The sequence below is a fragment of the Castor canadensis genome, chromosome 1 (genome assembly GCF_047511655.1).
Source record: "Castor canadensis chromosome 1, mCasCan1.hap1v2, whole genome shotgun sequence".
Lineage (NCBI taxonomy): Eukaryota > Metazoa > Chordata > Mammalia > Rodentia > Castoridae > Castor > Castor canadensis.
In genome coordinates, this window is record NC_133386.1 from 49,833,462 (window position 1) to 49,851,600 (window position 18,139).

The following is an 18,139-nucleotide window of genomic DNA, read 5'->3' on the forward strand; positions in this document are numbered from 1 at the left end:
CACAAGATGAGTAAATTTTAAATGAGTGGGTAGATCTTATCTGTTTTTTTAAATTTTTTTATGATAGTCTATAAATTTAGAGACTTAGAAATATAGATAAATAACCATATACAATGACCTATGTAATTTACTGAGATAAGCTCATAATTGTTTTTAGTTGGTTCAAAAGAGCTGCATTAAACATCACTGGTATCTTATGAAGATCAATAGATCTTTAGGTTTCTACAAATCACTAAAACTTGAAACTATAGTTGTCTCTAAATGATTCTTTTCTATTTGTCTTCAGATGATGAGAACTAGCTCCTGAAATTTCATAATTTTCACTATCTTCATTATTACTGTCATTGTTTCAACAATTTGTACCAGGAGTAATTCTGTGCCCTTCCAAAATAACAAATAATGTAACTTCATAACAAATCTTCCTGAAACACCTGAAATCTATGTTATATATTATACTTGTATTAATTGTCAATTCCAATGAAGAATTTTTTCTTCCCTAATCAAAATTCACAAGCCTGTACATAGCCAAGGATTTTGTGTAGTCTAGGTATTTTTATCATGTTACTCTGCCTGATTTTTATGCTATGCCTCAGTTATGTAGGAATGGTTTTTAATTACTTGCACAGTTTCCAATTAACACAAGGTGGGATACATTTCTAATTGGCCTTTCCAGCCACCACATTTGTTTAACATCAAGTTCTTTTTATTTGTATCCCAATCAAGATTAACTCATATGTATTTTAGTCAAAGTTAATTTGCTTCAAATTTTACTATAATCAAATACTTGACATCAAGGCATTTCCCCAGAATGATGATGGAAAAAACAGGAATTTATAGATATTCCATTCTTTTCACACTTTTGATGTGCACATATTTTAGCTACTAGAATTGAGGCAAGCAGCCTGATTCTACCACCAACACTGTTAAAATTTCAATTACCACTGTGCATATCCACAAGTAATTTTATAAGGTTCAAACTTCTCTACTCCCTCCTGTTCTACAAATCATTGTGTAAATAGCATATGGATCCACATGTAATCAGAGGTCACTCATGTCATTTCTTTCAAGGTCTCTCAATGATTGGTCACTGCACATCTCTCATTCAAGTCACCCACCAATAGTAAAGGCCGTAGCTGCGTTATCTCCTGGTCTCCCAGGAATAAACCTTTGTGGCATTTTAGAAAAATGAATAATAAAAAGAGAGAATTAATCAACAAAGATCAAAGTGCACCAAGCAAATGATAAATCATTAGGCTGGAAGTGAAATTTTAATTGAATAAAAACAGACTTACAGAAGAAATAGCTGACTGTGGGAAAGTTGATATAGTCACAGCAAGAGCAACTAGTCTAGACGTGCAGCCAGAAAAATTTAATGAAGGTAAAAATATTGATATAAATGATGAAAAGGGTTGCAGTAAAAAGATGACATTGTCCCAGAGAAGGTGGTGCCACTAAAACAATTCCCATATAAAGACTTTATAACATTGAAAGCACAAAGAATAAAATGTCAGAAAGATACCTAATCTTAGAAATGTGACAATTTTCCGAGCTTCAGAAAAAATGGTGGTTCTGTATCCCATATTATATAATAAGAAAGCAAATAATACTCAAGTAATCACTCTTAATGAAAGTTTTAGAAATAAATAAAATACTTTGTTGATCTTGGTGGCCTATACTTATAATCCCAGCACTCATTAGTCAGACTCAGCAGGATCTTGAGTTCAAGGTCAGCCTAGATTACATAGTGACACTCAATCTCAATAAATAAATAAACAAAACATTTGCATTCTTAGTGTTTCTAATGGTTTAAATATAGTATATTATGTAAATGTTAAATTTACAGGTTTTTTCAATTTTTCTTTCATTTCCAATTGACATTATGACAGTTTTTAATGTTTTGACTAGGTTATGAAATAATGCTAATCTTTCCTATAGGTTAGTAAGGTTATTTTAAAAGTGAGGCCTAGAAGGGGGGAGAAAAGACCCAAACATTGTATGCACATATGAATATAATAAAAAAAGAAAAAAAAAAGTGAGATCTACCTATATGTATACATGCATACATACAAATATATACATAAAAAATATATATGTGTGTATATATATATGTGTGTACACACACACACATATGTGACTATGTATGAATGTGAGTATTTTATGATGTCATTCTTGGTCGATAAAAATTTTAAATATTTTCAGCTGAAATGTAAATATAAACTATTAACAGTCATTCTCAAAATAGCTAAGTCCACATATATTTCATACCCAAATTATAGATTACTGAAACAAGAAATGTGATAAAACCAATATTTTTACCAAGTACAGAAACTTCATTGGAATTACTCAGCAGTTATCGCTTATATAAGGTTTTAATATTTTATTCAGGTTTTATTTTAAATGATGTTATAGCATTTAAAGCGGGAGAAACTAATTCCACACAAAATGGAAGACTCTAAAATGTGCCCATTAAAAACTGCTTAAAAAGCAAATCGTAGTGAGAATAGAATAGAAGCCCAATTTAGATTCCTAATATTGTCACCATGTGATCACCATCACACAGACTCTTCCAGCATGTATCTAGATGTCCTGGAACAGCTATTTCATATTCTGATGCAAAGGGATAAAATTCACACAACACAAAAGGGAATCATCCTCAATTATTGGCTTTGTCACACTCACCCTCTCCAACCCAAAATGGCACCACTACCACACCTTGCAGACTACTTTTATGTAAAAGAGGTGATGATGAGCTAGGGTGGGAATAGGGGCTGAAGATATTTCTAAAAAAATCCCTTTCAGATTAGTTTTGTACTCACCATTAAGCAATGAGCTACTCATCAATTACATTAGGAAGCCAAGGTTTGGTTCTCAGGAAGTCACAATTGCGTTCATTAACTGAATATTGATTTACAAGGTAAATTTACACATTATCAGTGTCCACTTGCATCCATTCCTAGATTTTAAAAAGAAATAAAGGAAGGGACAAAGAGAGGGAGGGAGGGAAAGAAAGAAGAGAGGGATATAAATGAACAATTGTATAGTGTTTATTTATGCCTAAAATTCCAGTCCTAGAGCAAGCTGTGGCCACCAGCATTGACATCCTTGCCATCCAGCAAAGCTGACAGTGTCAGTTATGTACCTGGATTTAGGGTACAAGTGTGTTCTAAGCCCTTCAGGCTGGAGTTCCTCTCTGTAGTTGAGAAGCAGGTGTCAGGATAGATCTGATTCTTGGTTGCCATCAGAAAGCGTTACTATTTTCACTGTCCAGATGAGACTGACAGCAGTCCGAACTTCTTGTTCATCTGATACGTGTTGTTGCCAAACTCTATCTGGTGGTTAGTATTACTGTGAAAATGCAATTCCTCCATCTCGTCACCAAAACTGAGAAGTTGTTGTGGCTCACCCAGGACTTTGCAGTCTCAAAATTCACCTGGTAGCCAGTGGACCAACCCTCATCACCCCATAGCAGAGAGCAGGGGATTGAGGCTCAGTGACATTCAAGTCCTCTTCACAGCCCAGGTTGATGTGATTGTGCTTGGTTTTCACCAATGTTAGGTGAGAAGGCTGAGCCCAGGGTAAGCTTCAGACCTTCTGCAAGCTGACTCTCCATGGGAATCTGTTTCTAGTGTGCTCCACTGCTCAGTAATCATCAGGCCACATTTGGTCTACTGCTGTTTGGTTTACAGGCTGTCAGTCACTGTGGTGGTTACAGAGTTGGCTGAGCCTGAGCTTGTAAATTCCAATCCATTCTCATACTGTCTTCAAATCAAGTTTCATTAAGGCAAATCCATAGCCCTGGATAAAGACATCCTTGGTGGATTGCCAAGATGGGCATATTTGGGAAGCACAGTCACCTTCTCCTGGAGCAGGTTACCTTGGCCTGGATGAGGAGCCTAAGCAGAATCAGTGAAGGAGGTCATCTTTTTATTCAAATGTTATTCAAAAGACCCTTAAGCCTAGTACTGGGTAGATATAGCTTGTCTATTTCCACCTCCCTGGCAAGTAAGCTCAGCGCGTTAATAAAGCGGTTAACACTTCTTGGGACTTCCTACCAAAAAGAATATTAACTGGTGTTTGTAAATGATGTCAGTTGGTTATTCATCAAAAAGTGTTAAATGCAAATTTCTGGCTTCCACAGAAAATAGGCTCCTTAGTGCACTTCACCTGCTCTAATTTGGGGGCTCATGTTCCTGCTTCTTACACATACAAACAAGCCACACTCAAATACAGAGTGCATATTTCAGTTCAATGTACAAATAAAAAGTTTACTGTTCCTTAAAATTGATGCTGTGCAATATATATGTATATAGTTCACCTTTATTTCAAAATAGTTAAGGCTTCCAAGAGTTATTTACCCAAGTAGGTATATGCTAGTTATAAAAAACAAAACAACAACAAAATCTCTTCTTATATTACAAGAAATACTGTTCACATATCAATGAATACTCTTTAATCAATAAATTAAGGAATGGAATGCTCAAACTATTTCAATTTTCTTAACAACGTAGTTATTTTATAACTGTCATCAAATCTTAGCAAGTTTCACAGAACTAGGGTCCAAGATATTGCGAAAAGTTTTTAAGTAATTCTTCATGTAGAATTATAATTGTACACTTCAGGAAATACAATGTTGGTTAATGAAGATTTCTGGTTGAAAGGGAAAAATGCAAGATTTAAGTACCTATTATGAAAATTGTTCTTTAATTCTCATAACTATTATTTGAAAAGATTTATGTGGTTTCCCCTGGGGAATTCAATATGCTCTAAGGAGGTTTTGATTCCCTCCCCCATATCATCCTTAAAAAGCTACATATACATTCTGCCACCCCATTACCTACCTACTACCTACTTATTCCTCACATGTTATCCCTAAATTTCCTACCCAAACTTGGTTGAATTTCAATCTCTATGAATACCTGACTGCAAGAAGAATCATAAGTGGATCTTTACTTTATAAGTGCATTTTCATCATTTTTACTTAATCTCTTAAGGATCCAAGTGATAGGCCATTGTTCTCAAATTCCAAGACTTGCTAAAGGAACTTGTGTGCTGTTTTCCAGACCCTTCGGTTTTAAAGACAGCCATCAAATTCTTTTTGGTGCTTATTTTAAAAACAGGCAATTTACTAAGTTTATGGTTTGGTTATTGAAGCTTATCCTCATATGCACTCTAAATGCAGAATTCTGTAAGACCCAGGAAATGAGAATTGGTTGTAAGATGTCACTATAAAAGAGTGGGAGTCAACAATCCTAAATCCATTGCTTAAAATCTGGGTGATATCTGTAAAGTTGTATAAACTCTACACTAAATTTGTTGATTTGTAAAATAACACTTATACTACATAATGTTATTGAGAGGAGTAAATTAGATGACACACATTTTTATACTTAGAAGCATAAGGTAAACACTAAAATACTGTCAGTTGTTACTGGAAAAACAATATAACTTACCATCAAATTCTATTCAAATGTTCTGTCTAGGACAAATTCTAAACTAGATAGGATATGAAGTTTAAACCAGAATTAACCCAAGATAGCCATGATTTATGGGGACTCTGGGCATGATTTTATTGTTGTTTCATTTATTTCTACTTAAGACAATTACAATTTACCTTTCTACCAATCTGTTCAGTATTATATCTTTTTGTTAGTGTACTCAATTTATCCAAGATGACAAACATGAAAAATGTAAGATGGCATTAGTAAATGTAGTGGGGTGGTTACAATGAACCCAAAGACTCCATAGATATTCAGGAATATCTATGGAGGGGTACATTCCCACCAGCTCTATGGACACAATCATGGCATGGAGACCTAATTTCTACAACTTAGCTTTTCATCCACTTCTAAAATGCTCCTAACTTTTCCAAAGCTTTCAATACTTTTATTTATAATAATTTAGGGTTATGGTAGCTCAGTTGCAACTCACATTAATATATGAATTCAGTTATAATTATATGCATTCAGCTAAACTTAGTGGTTTTTGTGAAAGAAATTCTTCAAAATGAAATAATTCCCATCCATGAAGATCATTTTACTCTTCAGATTAAATATTTTCTAATATTTTATAGCTTCGAACTCTACAAACATGATGGCAGTTTTCTTCCTGCAGCTAGAAAGACTTAATAAGATATAAAGCATCTGTATACAACAATGATGCTGGTAGCTGAATTATGTCAAAGTTCCTTCATTTATTACCTCAGATTTACCAATAATTAGGGACATTTTCAAACCAGTTTACAGAGTTTGAACATGAGTATACTTTAAATGGATTAAGAGGATGGGAGTATTGGCTTGTGAATGACTATTAGGGAAATTGGGGACAATATAAGAAATATTAGAACTGCTGGAAATTTGCTCTTACACACCAAAGTTTGGACTTGAAGTAGCACTAAAATCTATTATAGTGCTGGGGGACAAAGAAAATCCAGTTACCAGCTCGTATTTTTACCTAACCTGTCTAGATTTTAGCATCTTTTTCTTAAGAGAACTGGAAGAGAGATGATTTCTAAGATCTGTACTATATTTTTCATTCTGTGCTTTTAGGACCTTCTTATCAATTTAAAAGAAACTAGTTTACCTCTAGAATAATAAATCTTATAATCATATGATGCTTTAAAAACTATTATGAGAGAAAATTGAAGGAAGACTCACAAGGTTATTTCTAAGAGTACAATCAAAGTCCTTTTGAAATTACATGCTTAGAAATGTTAGAGACAGAAGCTCTAGGCCTCTTTACTTAAAAATAAAGCTCTTTGTAACACTCTTCTTTGTAACAATTGATTCTTAGCATTAAGTAGTTAACCACATAGGTTTTGTGAAGAAGGGGAATCCTTCAAATCTCAGATCCTTGGTATTCCTTAGTCACTAGATACTCATGCCTTCGTTTTTCAACTGTTACAAAGTTTGTCATATATGGATCTGGACTTGACATATAGATCGTTTGTCACTTACTGCTGTAAGGCCAGTTTAGTCTACTGGAAGAATTGATGAAATTGGCTTCAACTAGGATACGGTCAGGTGGACCCCATTGGATGTTACAACGAAGATCAAGTAAAAATGAAACTTCTCTTTCCCTTGTTATTGCCATGTATTTTCCTTTAAGTCCTTTATTTCTGAGACTAAGCTTTTTTTTTTTATGGCTGTATGTCATCATCCCGAGCTTTCTTTCAGAATCACTAGCAACATGGCTTCATCTTGCACATAGTTTGAGTTGTATTTAAATGGTATGATAGTACAGTTTCTTATCGCTCTACAGCTAAACTTTTGCCAAATGTTATCCTCAGGTTACTGAAGAACTGATTCATGCAATCATATCCAACAGGGTACTCTTCTTTAGAATGGAGGCCTCAGATATGTGAATCACAAGAGGAGAAAATACAGTCACAGCCTCCTCCCCAGACACCTATCAAAGATGAAGAGAAACAGGACCAAGCTGTACTAACATCCAGGCTGCAGAGATTCCAGGAGAGGTTAGGCAGTGACTGCCAAGACTGTGGAGCCTCATCATGTGTTGCACTAGGACCACTTTGAAATGAAGGAAATTTTAATACGATTGTAGCTACAGAACAAATATGTTTTACCTCCAAGAATAATATGGTTTTTTTGGGTGAGCTGACATATCCTGGCCTGCTTTTCTACATGAAGGAGCTCAAGTTTCAGTATATTAAATTTACGATGCCACTTGGGCCTGCCGAGATAACCGAGGCAACAGACACATGATGTTTTAAGCTGAAGTCTTGCTTGTGTAAAATTCAGCTATGTCCTTTGGTTTCAAAAAGGGAAAGGAAAAAACCATCAGTAACTACTCAACATTGACCCCTTTTCCTGATCAGAAAGCTGAGATCCACTTTATAATTGACTGAAAATATGTAATTTTATCCACTGCAAGTTGGTCTTCAAATTTTATAACCAAGTAGAGGCTTTATTAAGCTTGGTGTCCCATGAATTTGATCCACGTCCATTTCTCATGCTAAGTATGGCAATGTTTAAATGTTTCTCTACTCTATAATTGTACTTTGCATAGTAATTCCCAAAGAAAGCCAGATTTAAAGTTGATCAATTGGTTTTTAACTTGGTCAGTTGTTTTTTTCTCTCTTTTTATCAACCATGTCATCACCTTAGGAAAAGTAATGAATTTCATGGGAGCCACACTATTAAAATGAGGCCCCTAACAGGAAAATTTCCTGAAATTTCTTTGGCACATACTGCCAGACTTCTTGGGACCACTAGTCAGATGCAGTGCAGTGGCTTTTATTTCCCACTGTGCAGAGTCAGAGTCCCTGAGGTGGATAACTTTTATGTACTAGAAAGCTCTAAGAGCTAGAAACTGTGGGTAAAGTAGAAGCCACCAAGCCTGGAGGAAAGAACGGTAGTTGGTAAATTGGAAAAAGGACTAAATAAAATACTCTCAGATTGCTGGAAAAATTAGACTAATAGATATGTATTAGAAAATTAGAAAAACAGATATGCATGTCAGCATGATAGGAAAATACATATACAATAATGCACATCAGGTCAGAATAAAGAGAACTCCCAGGTTTATTTGAGTTCTTTTGAATTATGTCAAGGTTCTGAATTGGAGTTCTCTGTAAACAAACAAACAGACAGAAACAAAGACCAACACAAACCTCTCATTCTCACTGAACAGTAAAATGAACAACTTTATTGTTGTTTGCTATTAGGTAAGGGCCTAGCAAGGTGTCTGAGATGATCAATACTCTAAAACATCTATGAAATGTATGTCTGAATATACCCAGTAGGGAAAAACAGTGTTATAATTATGAACAGTCAAAGTTAATATTGATAAGATTTCTTTTATTCAATGTTTTTTTAGGTGGTATCAACTTTGCTCATTCATTGTGAAGCTGGTGTCAACATTTCATGGAATAACTTATCCTAAGTTATGCCTAAAATATTATTGAAACACTACTTTTAGAGTATAGAAAATGATATTCTGAATCCATGTTATCCTTTACATTTATTAGCTAGAGTTCTTTTGTATTATATATTTGTATATTTCTTTTCATTAGTCTTTTTTTTCCCTGTTCCTCCTCCAGTCCCACACTCTTGATTACTCTGAATTTTGTCATGTGTCTTTGTGTCTACCTGGTAGGGACACTCTGGTGTGTATTTTTTTTAATAGAAATTATAGATTAATGCATTGATGTTATTCTTTAATACACATTTAAAAATTAGTTTGACAAGTGCCTATAAAATTCTAATTAGATATTTCTTTGGAACTGGGTTGAATGTACAAATTAATTTGTAGGAAAATTGGTCATGTTACCTTATAATGCTAAGTTGTTCCATCTATGAATTGATGACTTTGATTTTTTTCAGGTCTTCTTTAATGGCCTTTCAACAGAATTTTAAATTTTGGTCATAAAGGCACGTGCATTCTCTGTGAGACTAATTTCTAGATGATTTAGAGTTTTGTTATTTTAGATGATATTGAGTATTCCAACATATGTTAGTTATTGGTTAGAGTTTATATAAGGTAGTGACTTTCAACTAAATGAAAATAAATAATTTGAACAGCTTTCAAAAAATAATGATACATCATATTCCTGATCAATTACACCAGAATCCAGTCCAGTAAGTGCTTATAGTCGTTACAGCACTTCAATACAATTTAAGTTTACTTTCTCTTATCCATATAGTCCCTTAGGATATTTTTTACTTTAAAGTCTATCTTCCCTGAGTTAAAAATGTAACATTGACTTTGTATTTCCTGTGTTTCTGATACACATTTCCAATCTTTGACTTCTGTTTTTTTATTCTTGTTTTTAAAGTATTTTTCTTATAAATTATATTCTGTGACTTAAGAGGAGAAGACTGTAACTGAGTTTGTGAGCAATTCAGAGAATAAATGAGCCAAAGGTAGAGATGGGGAAAGACAGAGAGAGATGGAGCAACTGAGAGAGGGAGAGAGAGAAGGAGAGACAGATAGAATTTTCTACAACTAATATATTTGGTTAGGAGAGTTTTAGATTTCTCCCTTTAAGAAAATGTCATAATATAAATATATAAATGGAATTTGATCAATTTCTAAAGCTTACTTACTTTCCTTTTATTGTGGCCACTATACTTACCCAATGTAGTTGGGTATTATTTTTTCTCTATAGCTCTCAATTTACTTGCTAAAATATCTGGAAATACCTGTAAATTTTAAATAATTTTAATTTGCAACATTATTATGAGATATTAATCTCAATCTTTCATTGGAAAGATTAAAAAGGCAAATTCTACATGCTAATAACATTCATCATTGTATTATGTTACCTTGAAATTTTATCTTGTTAAATTTGAAAGAGACATTTAAATATATAATAATCATAAATGTTTTATTCATTGAATTTCTGATAGCCAATGAAACATTTGGATTTAAAGTTTGATCATATTTTATAATTAAAATAATTTGAGCTGTGTGTATAATTTTAAAAGATTCAGAATTTAAACAACAGTGTGTTTCTTACCAGCTGGTGAACTGAGCTAAAAGATTATAGGCAAAGATTACATAAATCAATTTAAAAAGAAAATCTGTGATATAAATCACCTTAATCAATGTCTTACTTCCAATTAATGAATGAAATATCTTGTTGAAAGTCTACTGACTCTTATTGTAGAGAACACCTTGGAACAGTGATTGCTCCATATTTATCATTAAACAAGAAAATGTTATCTGATCATTTATGTAAAATGTGAATATTTTAAACAATATAGAACACTGCTCATCTCTTGAATAGCCTTTGCAGCTGTTTTCCCCAGATGAAGAAGTCATAAACCAGGTATGTCTAGAATTAACCACATGGCTAAAAAGAACCAGATAGTCAATGAACAGCTTCTCTGTAATCCCAGCAAGTCAGTTTATTGATGATTCAGTAGTCCCTCAGTTCCTTGAATTGAAAACCTGGGCTTTTTTCCTCAGTTGATAGATGTGTCTGCCTTTAGACTCAGAATGTGCCTAAAGCTCTTAAGATGAAAGATAAGTGCACATACTTTCTCAGACAAGCATGTTTGAAGTTCCAGACCATTGGTCCTAAAATGATTAGCAGCTTCCTTAATTTCTGTTTTATATTAGTCTTTAAAAACTGATGAGAGAGATAGTTTATATAAGTTTATGATAGCTTTCTTCTATCTCTAAAATTCTATACTACTGACAAGGAATCTCATTTCACAAAAAAAATAGTGTCTGTAACTATTCATGTTAATTAAATATTTGTCACAGACTTGCTGCTCTCAATGAAGATGCTTCATGAATACCCAGCACTAAAACTGGGACTCAAGGAAAATGTATACCATTGTCAATTTTCAGCCAAAATCAGCAGTAAAACAAAAAGTTACCTAAAAAGAGGAAATGATCCCAAGTCCAAAGATGTCCATGACTCGTGATCGCTATCATTAGTGATTAAAAGTGGTAGTAGTTTTATTATTGTTATTAGCTCAAATCCACAACTTGAGAACCACAGGCACTTCTGGGTTTTGTTGTAATTATAGCCATACATGAATTAGTAGTAAATAATTCCATTACTGTATTTGTTGTCTTTTTCATTTACATTTTAAGATACATAGCAAAAGTGACCTAGACTTTGAAAGCAGCTAGCATAAGTATGGGATGTGCCTGGTGAACCAGCACTTCACAGTTATCTGTAGCATGCTTAATAGTTTATCCCAATAATTTAGACACATGGAACAAAATATAATCAAAACTTTTATTTAGATTTGAATGAAAGTTAAACCTACCTTTTGATATGAAGAGCTCAAAAATAGTCTATTTGCATTTGTAGTCTATCTTACTACATTTTCAGGTTTTGAAAAGGATTTACCTAAAATAATCTGCATAAATAACATGCTAACCCAAGAGAAAATAATTGCCCAACTCCATAAATCTCAAAACAAGAATTTTGCAAAACTTACTGACTTATGAGGGCCTTGGGCTGTGATTATATAGGCTTGCCTTTATCAATCACTGTAAAAAATTTAAAGAGAAATACATATTGCAAAAATGGTGGAAGCTAGGAGATGCTTCTAATTTTAAAGTAACTCCTGTCTTATTTTTTGGGGGGGAAGGCACATATAAAACTATTTAAACTATTTAATAATAATTAAATAGTTAGTACACATAGTACACTATTTAAATAATAGTACACATAATTAATATGTGTACTATTATTACACATCTATTCAGACACAATTCCATTCTTCTCCCAAAAAATTGTATTTCATTGTGTGTCTTTATGTTATTTTTAAGTAATCTTTTGACATAAATTCCAATTTTCCAAGCTATGTTGTAAGCCTTTTTTAGGGTTTCTCAGTGGAAAAATACAATACCTGATATGAAGAGATTTTCTTACTGTATTAAATGTCATTAACAAACATACAGAGAACATCAAACTTACTTTCAAACTTTTAAGATAAAATATGACATATTGATGTATACTTTATAAAAATAAACATATGTCCAAACAAAATGTAGATAACCCAAGAAAAATTATAAATACATGTGTATAAAGAAAAGTTAATAAATAATTAAGCTCTACATTGGATACATTTATATACCAAAGGTATGCATATAGAAATAGCTATATAGATATTGTACATGTATATATGTCATACAACTATATCTAAATACTTAAATATTTTAGATAGAAACATTTAAACATTTTATAAATTTCCAAATTTTATTTTTATGAAAGAATCTATATAAATCAAATTAGAAGCAATGATTCTCTGCTCTTTTTCTTTTCTACTTTTGTTTGTCAAGAGAAAATGTGTTCATTTCTTTACCTTTTCTGGAAAATAATATTCTTTAGTTCTAGGTCTCCATCCATCATTTTAGTCACTACCTTTTACCACTGACAGGTTAACAATTACATCCTTTTTGCTGGACCTCTAGTTCTCATCCTCTCTCATTTCTCATTTCTTTTAAGAAATGCCCCATCTGGATTTGTGAGCAGCACAATAACTTGTTATTTCATATTTCCTTGTTTGATGTCTTACTCTATATAATAAAGGTACAATCTCCTTCCCACTATTCTTTTTCATGATTGTATATATTTTTCAGTAAAGATCAGCATGACTATAATTTCATTCCTTCTTCTGCTGCTTTTATTTCCCTGAGACTTCTAATTAACCCTCTAAATATACTGCTTATAATAAAAGTACTCCCCCTTTCCTTTATTAACCTCTATTTAATCAACTATTTTTTTGAGATCTTCATCCAAAACTGTTCTGCTTGGATCTAAATCAGTAGCTCTGCACACAACCACTATTTCCTGGGTTCTATGACTTTTTCTTTTCTTTGCTTTCCTTTTTGTTTTCCTCTTTTTCTTTGTAACTTCTGGTTTGCTGCAAGGTATTGAAATAGTTTGAGGGGGGTCCAGAGTGTCCTGGTGGTATGGCTGCCTCCACCAGGGATACACTTTGAATAGCAGTTCCTGTGACCAGTGCTGTTCCATAGAAACAGTGTTCCTGGGAGCTACACTAAAAAAAAACACAGAAAACAGAAACAGGTGTAATTAGTGTTAAAAAAAATATATATTATTTAACCCAACTATCTAAAATGGCATTTCAACATATAATCAACATTTTTAAATTATTTGGATGATATCTTCGTTCTTTTCCATGCTAATTCTTTGATATGTGGTACAAATTTTACACTTTTCAACACATGTTGATTTGGACTAGCCACAGTTTAATCGTTCACTTGGCCACTGTGTGGCATGGTGGCACTCCATTGGACAATAAGCTTCCCAGAATCTCTTATTGCCCACAAAATACCCACAATGACAGGTTCAAAGCAGCAAAACTGAAAAAAACCTAAACACCAGCTGACAGAAGAGTAAATGAACAAATTGTGGTGGATAAACTATATTACTATGCAGAATTGACTTTGCACAATAACAAGGGTGAATTTATATAAATTAATTGGAGTAAAAAGCTGAATTGGTATAATTACATTTATGGTGCTATTTTATAAAATAGCACCATAAAATAATTTTATAAAATCCAAAAGGCACACAAAACCTAAACAACGTAGTCTTAGAAGTGAATATGTGTGTGTGTGTGTGTGTGTGTGTGTGTGTGTGTGTGTATAATAAAATCTACCAAAAACCAAAGGTGTGACTGTGAATCCCTGCTGGCTTTAGGACAAATGCAAGGTTTGAGGGACACAGAGAGATGTGACGGGATTTAGCTGTGTATTATTGATGACACAGTAGTTGTTCAGTTGACTGATGTAGTCAAGTGTGTTGTATTTTATTTAATTTTACTTTACACTTCGTTTCTTTCTATTTTAAATGAGGTCCCCTAGGAAAACAGAGTCTGAAATGATCAGCATTTTTTGCTGATGCTTGCTCTGGGAAGTGATTCCAAAAACAGGATGGGGGTTTGGGAAGAGAGAAATAGGGATGAAGGGAAAGCCTGTAGTTATTGAGGGCAGCTGGAGGACAGCTGGAGTTCAAGTCTGCCAAGACCTTCATTGGAACAAAGAACTTTGGCTCAAGAGGAAAAGAGGTTCATTCATCACTAGTTCCCATCTCTTTCAGTCAAGGCTGCTCCATGCACTAACTCCCTCCACTTCCAGGATAGGCAGGAATGGGTTCCAAGTGGGCTCCCACGGGCCTCCCAGGTAGTGGTTTCAGGGAAGCCTCAACCCTAAGATGAGTGATCATCATTCAGCTGAGGCAATATGGTTGTGTCAGGAGTAGCTGGAGGAAAAAAGTCTTAGAAGTTGTGAGATAGGAAACCAGACTATCCAGTATACTTAAAAGCATATTGATATATTGTTGTTATGTACAAAATACATTTAAAAGATAATAAATGAAAAAATAGAATACATATTTGGCCACCCATATCTGCATGTTCCATATTGGCATATTTGTAATCAACCACAGATTAACAATATTTTTAAAAATTTGGTTTGTATTGAACATGTATAGACTTTATTCCTTTCTGTTACTCTCTACACACTGTAACAACTATTTACATAGGTTTTAAAATTTATTAGTTATTGATGACTCAATAGCAGGAGGATGTAAGTAGGTTGCATGCAAATATTATACTTTATCTGAAGAACTTGAGCATTCACAAATTTTGGTATCTGCAGGGGGGTCTTGTAACCAATCCCCCACAGATTCCAAAGGACTACATTTTTTCCCCAGATAAAATCATTTCTGAGGAATTTAATATTTAGAGAATATCATGGTGACTGTAACATGGTCTAACGGCCTTTCATGAACTGACCCTGGTGACTTCTCTAACACCATTTTCAAGCACTCTCCTTGTTCTTTGTGTTCATGTGGAAACATTACTTACTGATGTTCTTGGGATTCACCAACACCTGGAGTCACCTCAGGACTGGCACTGAAACCCTGCCTGAGCACTGTTTCCTGTGGTTGACTCCTCACTCTGTCCTGGTCTATACTTCGCCATCTGTTTATAAGAGCAGACTTTGCTTACCACCCTGCCTCACAGGCACCCCAGTCCACCTGCTCATAAATCACTCTAGACTCCTGAGCTGATTTTCTTTCTGTGGTGTTTACCAGTAACTGACATTACATTATGTAATTACTTTTTGCATTTTGTTTCTTCCACTAAAGCTTTCCTAAGATCAGGGATGCTTCCTATTTGGCTCATACCTTTACTCCCAAAGCCTAAAATAGTACCTAGCACCTAGTAGATAGTCAATGAACACTTTTTCTTTTGCTAAATATTTATTTCTTCTGTTTTTATAAGCATATATTAATTGTACAAAGGGATTTCATTATGATATTTTCATACAGACATACAATGTGCTTTGATCAAATTAATTCCCTCTATTACTCTTTATTATCTCTTCCCCCTTTTAAACAATTTCTAATAAGTTTCATTGTTCTATTTTCATAAATGTGCATGAAATACTTCAGTCATTTCATCCCACTCCTGTTAGTTCCTGCCACAACTTTCTCCACCCCTAGTTTTGCACTAGTGTCCTTTTTTTTAGGTGTAGATTTCATGTATTCGAGAGAACATGTGATATTTGTCCTTCTTAGTCTGGCTTACTTTACTTAACATAATGTTCTCCAGTTCCACCTATTTTCCTGCAATCAACATAATTTTACTCTTCTTTATGGCCTAATAATACTCCATTGTATATATATATGTGAATAAACCCCATTTCCTTTTTCCATTCATTAGGTGATGGACATCTAGGCTGGTACCATAGTTTGGCTTCATTTTAAAACTATTTTTCTTGGCACGCATTAATAGTACAATGGGGACTCGTGTGATAATGCCATTGTTGCACACAGTGTACTTTGAGCACATTCACTCCCTCTGTTATATTCTCTAACCCCATTCCTACCCCATTGTTCAAACAGTGTTTGTTGGGTTTCATTATGCTAATCTATCTATCTATCATCTATTTATCTATCTATCATATATAAAATCCACTTCTATCCTCTTCACCCCCCTATATCCATGAACACTTTTTTGTGGCACTGGTGATTTCATGTAAGCCCTTGTGCATGCTCAGCAAACACTAAACCACTGAGCTACATCCACAGCCCCCAAAACCATTTTTAATGCCTTCTTATTTTTCACTATTAAGAAAATCATGCCCTACCTAGTTCTATTTTTAATTTCTGATTCATATAGATTGAAGGACTTTACTCATTTAATTTAAAAATCTTCCAAGTTTCTATACGATTTACATTTGTCAGAATCACTCAAAAGCTCACAAAATCTCGCTTGCACTCTTTTTCTCAAATCCAAAACAAGCACTTGCATTATATGGCCCCTTTATAAATAGCTGTGACTGTTACAAAACACAAGCTGACAATGAGCTTTAGCAAAGGCTGAATTTGAGCACACACACATGGCTTCAGGCCTGCACGGTTTGCATGGCAGTTGCAAGTATCATCAGTACTTGCAGGCAACACTTGCTTGCCTGGAAAGGATACTTTGGTGTGAAGCATCACAGCTGAGTGGTGATAGGATCACTGAGGGGCCAGTCTATGTCTCCATGAATCTCAACTGTGTGAAGGAAAAAAGGGCTTCAGAGTTTAAGTAAATTTAATATAACACTAACATTTGTACATACTGCCTAAGTTAGACTTATGTTGTTATATTTCAGCTTCCATTAAGCAGTTTGGCCTATTTGGAGTTGTTTGCTGACAAACAATATATTTAAAAGCAATTAAAAATACTTTCCATGTAGAATAGCATATGCTTTCTATAGCATATGTCTGCAAATGCACACGGTCTTACTCACAGGGCATATGAGAATCCAAGACCTCGTCAGTGTGTGTGTGTGTGTGTGTGTGTGTGTGCGCGCGCGCGTAAGGCATGGGAGCACATGCACAACAAGGATGATTTTTGCACCAGGAAATTGGAACTCTCCAAAGTAGAAGACTAATGGTGCTAGTGTTGGCAGTCATGGCACCTATACACATGCCCTTGGGCTGTTTACAGAGTCTCAACTTGGACCTGGGCTACACATCATGGGTTTCTAGGGAAAAAGGGCACTCACATGCAAGGTAGGCAAAACTCTACCTTAAAGGGAGCAATTACACCTTCAACTGAGCAGGGTTCTAGTTGAACCTAGTAAGTATTTATTGATTGAAGTAATTTAAATACCCAATAGAAATGACCAATTCATTACTATAAAAAAAAAAAAGAGTAAAAATTTACGGATTTTTTTTGGTGGAAAAAAAGTTTGTTTGGAATATTTTCTTTTAAAAATATGCTGAAGGCTGGGCAGGAATCTTTAATCAAGTCTTTTATAAGTCATTACTTAGCCTCACACTAAAAAGTACAAAGAAAAACAAAGAAAAATGAAATAACAAAAGTTTTCATTTCTGTAAGAATGCTTTCCCTTTGAGTATTACATATGAATGTGTACATGTATGTATGCTTTTGTGAGTACAAATAATAGAAAAATATCTTAGTAAGCATAGAAAATGACATCAAAATACAAGCTACCTGAAACTTGAAAAATAATTTGAAGTTAAAAATGTTCCTATGACTATTTTCCTATTTTTTTTTTTTTTACTTTTGTAGGGAATTTTTATCATTTTATACCTGAGGGTCCAATGGATCAACACATATAAGTTTCTCCAAAAAATGAAAATGGAAAATGACACTTGCCTTCTCAAGAG

The 18,139-nt window shown here is 34.0% G+C and overlaps 1 pseudogene; it reads right to left on the minus strand.

The window, feature by feature from the left end:
• Window positions 1-3,054: 3,054 nt before the first annotated feature.
• The window catches only part of LOC109677588 (non-selective voltage-gated ion channel VDAC1-like), a 154,650-nt pseudogene continuing 139,565 nt past the window's right edge, over window positions 3,055-18,139 (minus strand).